General features: G+C 37.3%; 1 pseudogene; it reads left to right on the forward strand.

Moving 5' to 3' along the window:
- The first annotated feature begins 476 nt into the window (after nt 1-476).
- LOC107769835 (G-type lectin S-receptor-like serine/threonine-protein kinase CES101) lies at nt 477-4,402 on the forward strand (annotated as a pseudogene).
- Nucleotides 4,403-5,499: the final 1,097 nt, after the last annotated feature.

Consider the following 5,499-nt stretch of genomic DNA (forward strand, 5'->3'; position numbering starts at 1 on the left):
AGACGTATAGAGGGCCCTGATATTCGCACCCAACCGAATATCACAGCGCGGAGCTCGTTCAATGTTGGTTATTGATCAGTAAATAATGAGAAGTGAAGATTTTTATCTTTTTTAGACTTATACTAGGAATGAAACTCTCCTACTATATATTGGTAAGTTTTTCTTTTGTAACAAACACTGTAATACACGAATCAAGGCAATACAAGTTTATTTTTTTGCCTTTTAGCTACTGATAAAGCTCTTATTCACTTATCTTGTTCTTTTATTCACGATTGGGCTCGAACCGAGGGTCCGATCGGGGACGAGGTCACTGTTCAATCTAAGTTCAGGCATGGCCATAACATTACAATTGGTTTGATTGCTTATTTAGTCTCTAATTCATTTATCTAATATCTTTAATTATTTGTGTTGAATCAAACCACATATCCTTAAATTCGCGTATAAATTTAATTGTTATTCAATTTTGGGATAAACAAATCATAGCTATAGAAAATCTGGTCGTCACAAAAGTCAATGTCAACGCACATGCTGCTGACATTAAGTGTAGATTAGAGAGCTGTGGCCTGGCCTGTAAGCTTTCCTTACATGGCTACCTACAAAATTCTGATAGTAATGTTCATCCTCGTGCTGTTCTGTCACTTCTCGTCTGTTGACTTGGCTGAAATCTCGAAGGAACAAAATCTAACAGATTACCAACAGTTATACTCGGAAAATAGATTCTTCAAAATGCAATTTTTCAGTCCGGGAAAGTCAAGAAACCGTTACTTAGGCATATTTGCTGGGCCAAGTCTTGATATGTACTCCCACGTTATCGAAGGGGGAGACGAAAAGGCTGTGTGGATAGCTAACAGAGACGATCCTATAACTGATACATCTGCAAGTCTTATGATCGATCGTGATGGCAGATTAATGATTTCTCATAGTGAAGGAAATGTCATTTTGCTTAGTTCTACTCCAACATCAGCAACTAACTTAACTGCTGTACTACTAGATAATGGTAATTTTGTGCTTAGGGAACTGAATTCCAATGGCTCTGTTAATCGAACACTATGGCAAAGCTTTGACTCTCCAACCGATACACTTTTGCCTGGAATGAAGCTAGGGATTAACTTGAGAACTGGGCATAACTGGTCATTGACTTCATGGGCAAACGATCAAGCACCTGCCTCAGGTTCTTTTACCTTTGGTCTTGACCCTAATACTACAAATCAGCTGATAATCTTGTGGATGGGCAAGGTCCAATGGAAGAGTGGGCCTTGGCGTAACGGCCATTTTGGTTTTAAATATGTCTCAAACGCGGATGAGAAATACTTCATATATACTGCTTTTCTTGTTTATGGAAGATACACGGTTAGTCCATCTGGATCAATTCAGGCTGGTTTTGGAAGAAATGAAGTGTTTGGTAATTGTATCAATGGGATTCCTGATGCTGGCTGCGTGAAACAGGTATTGCCCCAGTGCAGGGCAGCTAAAAATTATTGGTTTGAGCTTAGACAAGTTTACATGTTTGGAGACAGCTTTAAATATGATGAGGAGAACTATACCTTGAGCCTCTCTGATTGCAAGGCCAAGTGTGAGAACGATTGCTCGTGTGTTGCCTATGCCTCTGTTGATAGTGACGATGGGACTGGCTGCCAAATTTGGGGAAACAGTTCGAGTTTTGTGGCAGCATCAAACAGTCTAGCCAGAGGTGTTTTCTTTCTTACAAGAAAAGGTAATTTTATGGGTTTTGAGTTTGGTTCTTATACTGCATCAAACAGACATGATGCAATAATATTGCTAACTCATATGAGGATTGTTTTAAGACGGCATACAATAGACCCCTGTGGTCCGACCCTTTTCTGGACCCCGCGCATAGCTGGAGCTTAGTGCACCGGACTATTTTTATTTTTTTATATAGATGTTCCGAAAGACCAAAATTAATTTCGTCATTTGCTCGTCATTCCAAAATTTATTAGCACTAGAACCAAGCTATTTTGTTCCGATCATGATGCTGCAGGATTTAATTTCCTGGATAATAGATTCCATCTTCAGTTCAAATATGCACTCGTGCAAATGAACAACCACACCTTACAAAATCTTGATTTTGAGGCTATTGGAAATTTGGATTTCTAGAGTACCAACCATTATTGATAACATCAAAGTATATTCCAAGAAAAATTATGTTGAGTGTTTACAATTTTTTGACAGATGAGAAGCGAAAATGGTGGATATGGCTGACAATAGCAGTGCTCGTAATGGTATTGGTTTTCGTTTTCTCCTTATGCTACCTGATACAAAGAAAACTCATAGCAAGAGGTGAGCAATACATTCACACTAGCACTAGTTCACGATGATATACTTATTTGTCTCTGAAATCTTCAACTTTTGCAATGGGCAACTAGGCAAAGCCAGAGAAGTAGAGAAAGTGTTATACGAGCTAGCAGGTCCTAAAGCAATTCCTGGCCAGTACAACGACAAGAAGTTGAGGCATGATATACAAATTTTCAGCCTTGAATCTATACATGTTGCCACAAACAATTTCTCGTCTGCCAATAAGTTAGGCCAGGGCGGCTATGGACCCGTTTATAAGGTAGTAAAAGTTAAGAAGCTTTTTGGCTTAAGCTGATTTTCGGATTTGCTAACTAGTGGCCAAAATTACAGGGGATGTTGGTAGATGGGCAAGAGGTAGCCATAAAGAGACTTTCAAGAAGTTCAGGGCAAGGATTGGTTGAGTTCCAAAATGAGATTAAGCTGATTGCTAAACTCCAGCACACTAATCTTGTTAGGCTTTTAGGATGTTGCGTTGAAGGGGAAGAGAAGATATTAGTTTATGAATACATGATGAACAAAAGCTTAGACTTCTTCCTATTTGGTATGGATTTCCAATTTCATGCCTTATTTGCTTAATAAATCTTACAGTTAGGGTTGGCTATTTGAGCCCAAATTCATTTGACCCGCTCAAGGTTGGGCTGGTTATTGACCCGTCCATTTGTTGAACTCAGCCCGTCTTGATCCAACCTATTTCAACCCATCTAAAATTGGGTTGATTTTTAGCCCAAATTGATTCATGAGTAATTTTGCTAAAATATCTTTTAAATAAATTTATTTTGTTTGATATATTATATATGTTCATAACAAAAGAAAATGATACATATTAATTAAGACTAGGTAAGAATTGGGCGGGTTGGGTTATGACCCAAATTTTAGCCCAATTTGACCCAACCCATCTCAGCTCAAGTTACTTTTGGGTGGGTCATTGACCCGCCCATTTATTGATTCGGTCCATTTTGACCCGCCCAAAATAGCCAAACTCTCCCATTTGACACTCCTACTTAACAGTATATATGATAACTAATACCCCGTTTTAATTTTGTATGAACAGATCCTAGCAGAAGAGATACACTAAAGTGGAATATCCGTTTGAACATTATTGAAGGAGTTGCTCAAGGAATACTTTATCTCCATAAGTATTCAAGGCTGAGGGTGATTCACAGAGATCTAAAAGCCAGCAATATCTTACTTGATGACAATATGAACCCCAAAATCTCAGATTTTGGTTTGGCTAGGATATTTGGAAAGCAAGAATTTGAAGCAAACACAGAGCGAATTGTTGGTACCTAGTAAGTCCGTAATACTAGATGGTATAATTATCTAACAATGGAGCGAATTCATTTTTTAGGTACTAAGTTGTTTTTTTTTTCAGTGGCTACATGTCTCCAGAATATGCCATGAATGGCATTGTATCAATGAAGACAGATGTATTCAGTTTTGGAGTTGTAGTACTCGAGATTTTGAATGGCAAAAGAAACAACAGCTGCTATCACTTGGAACGCCCACTAAACCTCATAGGATATGTAAGTTTCTCTCATTAAAAGTCAATAATGTAGCATGATCCAGAGACAGATGGAGGGTACTCAATTGAAAAATCACTAAACTTTCAACGGATTTTAAAACTCAAAACCCATAAAATGACTAAGTGCTAAAAACTTTAATGTTCAACTTTACATTCTGGATCCGCCTCTGGCATGGAAACTTGATACTTTGCTATATCATATTTTGTCTCAGGCATGGGAGCTGTGGAAAGCAGGCAGAGTATTTGAAGAACTAACGGATCCATTCGACAACCAATAAACGAGGTAATGAGATGCATTCATGTAGGATTACTGTGTGTTCAAGCCAATCCTATGGACAGGCCATCCATGTCAAATGTGGTTATGATGCTCACAAGTGATAGCTCGCAACTACCCATTCCCAGGCAACCAGCATTCTTCATTGAGACGCATAGAGCAGAGACTGAAATTCGTGAACAACTTGTAAATTGTTCCACAAATGAGTTAACAATTTCAGATATGATCGCTAGATGACTTGTATCCCTCAAAATTATCAATTTTATCAAGATTGAACTTGCTTGCTGCATCAAGGGATGATGATTTGATTTTATTTGTTTACTCTTTTTTAGCTAATATTGTTACTACTTATTAGGTTATACAGTAGAACCTTTCTATAACAATATCGTTATATAACAATCATTCATTATAAAAGTCAAGTTTTTTTACGGAACCAATTTTCATGATATGTTATAATATATGTTCTCTATAACAGCATTTCGCTATAACAATCAAAAAATCTGGAACAAATGATGCTGTTATATAGAGTTGTCAATATGGGCGGGGCCGGGCTAGCCCAGCCCAACCCATATGGGCTTTAGCAATTGACGGGCTGGGCTGGACTAGCCCACCATTTTGACGGGCCTTATAATGGTCAGCCCACCCTGACCCTATGTGGGTTGCGGGCCCCCACGGGCCGGCCCATCATTTTTTAAAAATATAATTTTTTGTTTAAGTTTTAACCTAAAAAAGATAAATATTTAAAATTTTAAAAAATCTTATTGGAAAAATTTCACAAAACTTAATAACTTTTTATATTGTTCCAATATAACACAATAAATACTAAAAAAGTAAAAGACAAGACTTTATTTCATTCACTAAAAGTCAAAACTCAAAATAAATTATTCAAAAGATTGTCCATGACGCTTATGAGATATCCAACATGTCATCTTCATCAAACACATTTGAATTCGCTTGTGAGAAGGCTGTCTTAATATCTTCACTTTCATCTACATCTACAATACGTATGCAATATTAATTAGTTAAATATTAAGAATAATTAAATTTTTAAAACTAATTAACGTTTTAAGACTTTGATCTTTTAATATGATGAGTTTAATAAACTTTAAGCTTGGGATACTCTTCTTCTTATTTTTTGTGTTATATACTTTTTATATTTTATATATTTTAAATACGTATTTTTTTAGGCTCACGGGCCGGCCCAGCCCAGCCTCAGTCAAGTCTCATGGGCCACGGGCTTACTCGGACCGGATTTAAAAGCCTCGTTTTTAAATGGGCTCCAAAAATTTTAGCCCAACCCTGCTAAATCACCGGCTGGACTGAGCTCCCATATTGACTGCTCTACTGGTATAGAGAAGTTTGATTCTACTTTAATTGCGGGTAACAGGGT

Source organism: Nicotiana tabacum, chromosome 4 (genome assembly GCF_000715075.1).
Source record: "Nicotiana tabacum cultivar K326 chromosome 4, ASM71507v2, whole genome shotgun sequence".
In the NCBI taxonomy this organism is placed as follows: Eukaryota; Viridiplantae; Streptophyta; class Magnoliopsida; order Solanales; family Solanaceae; genus Nicotiana; species Nicotiana tabacum.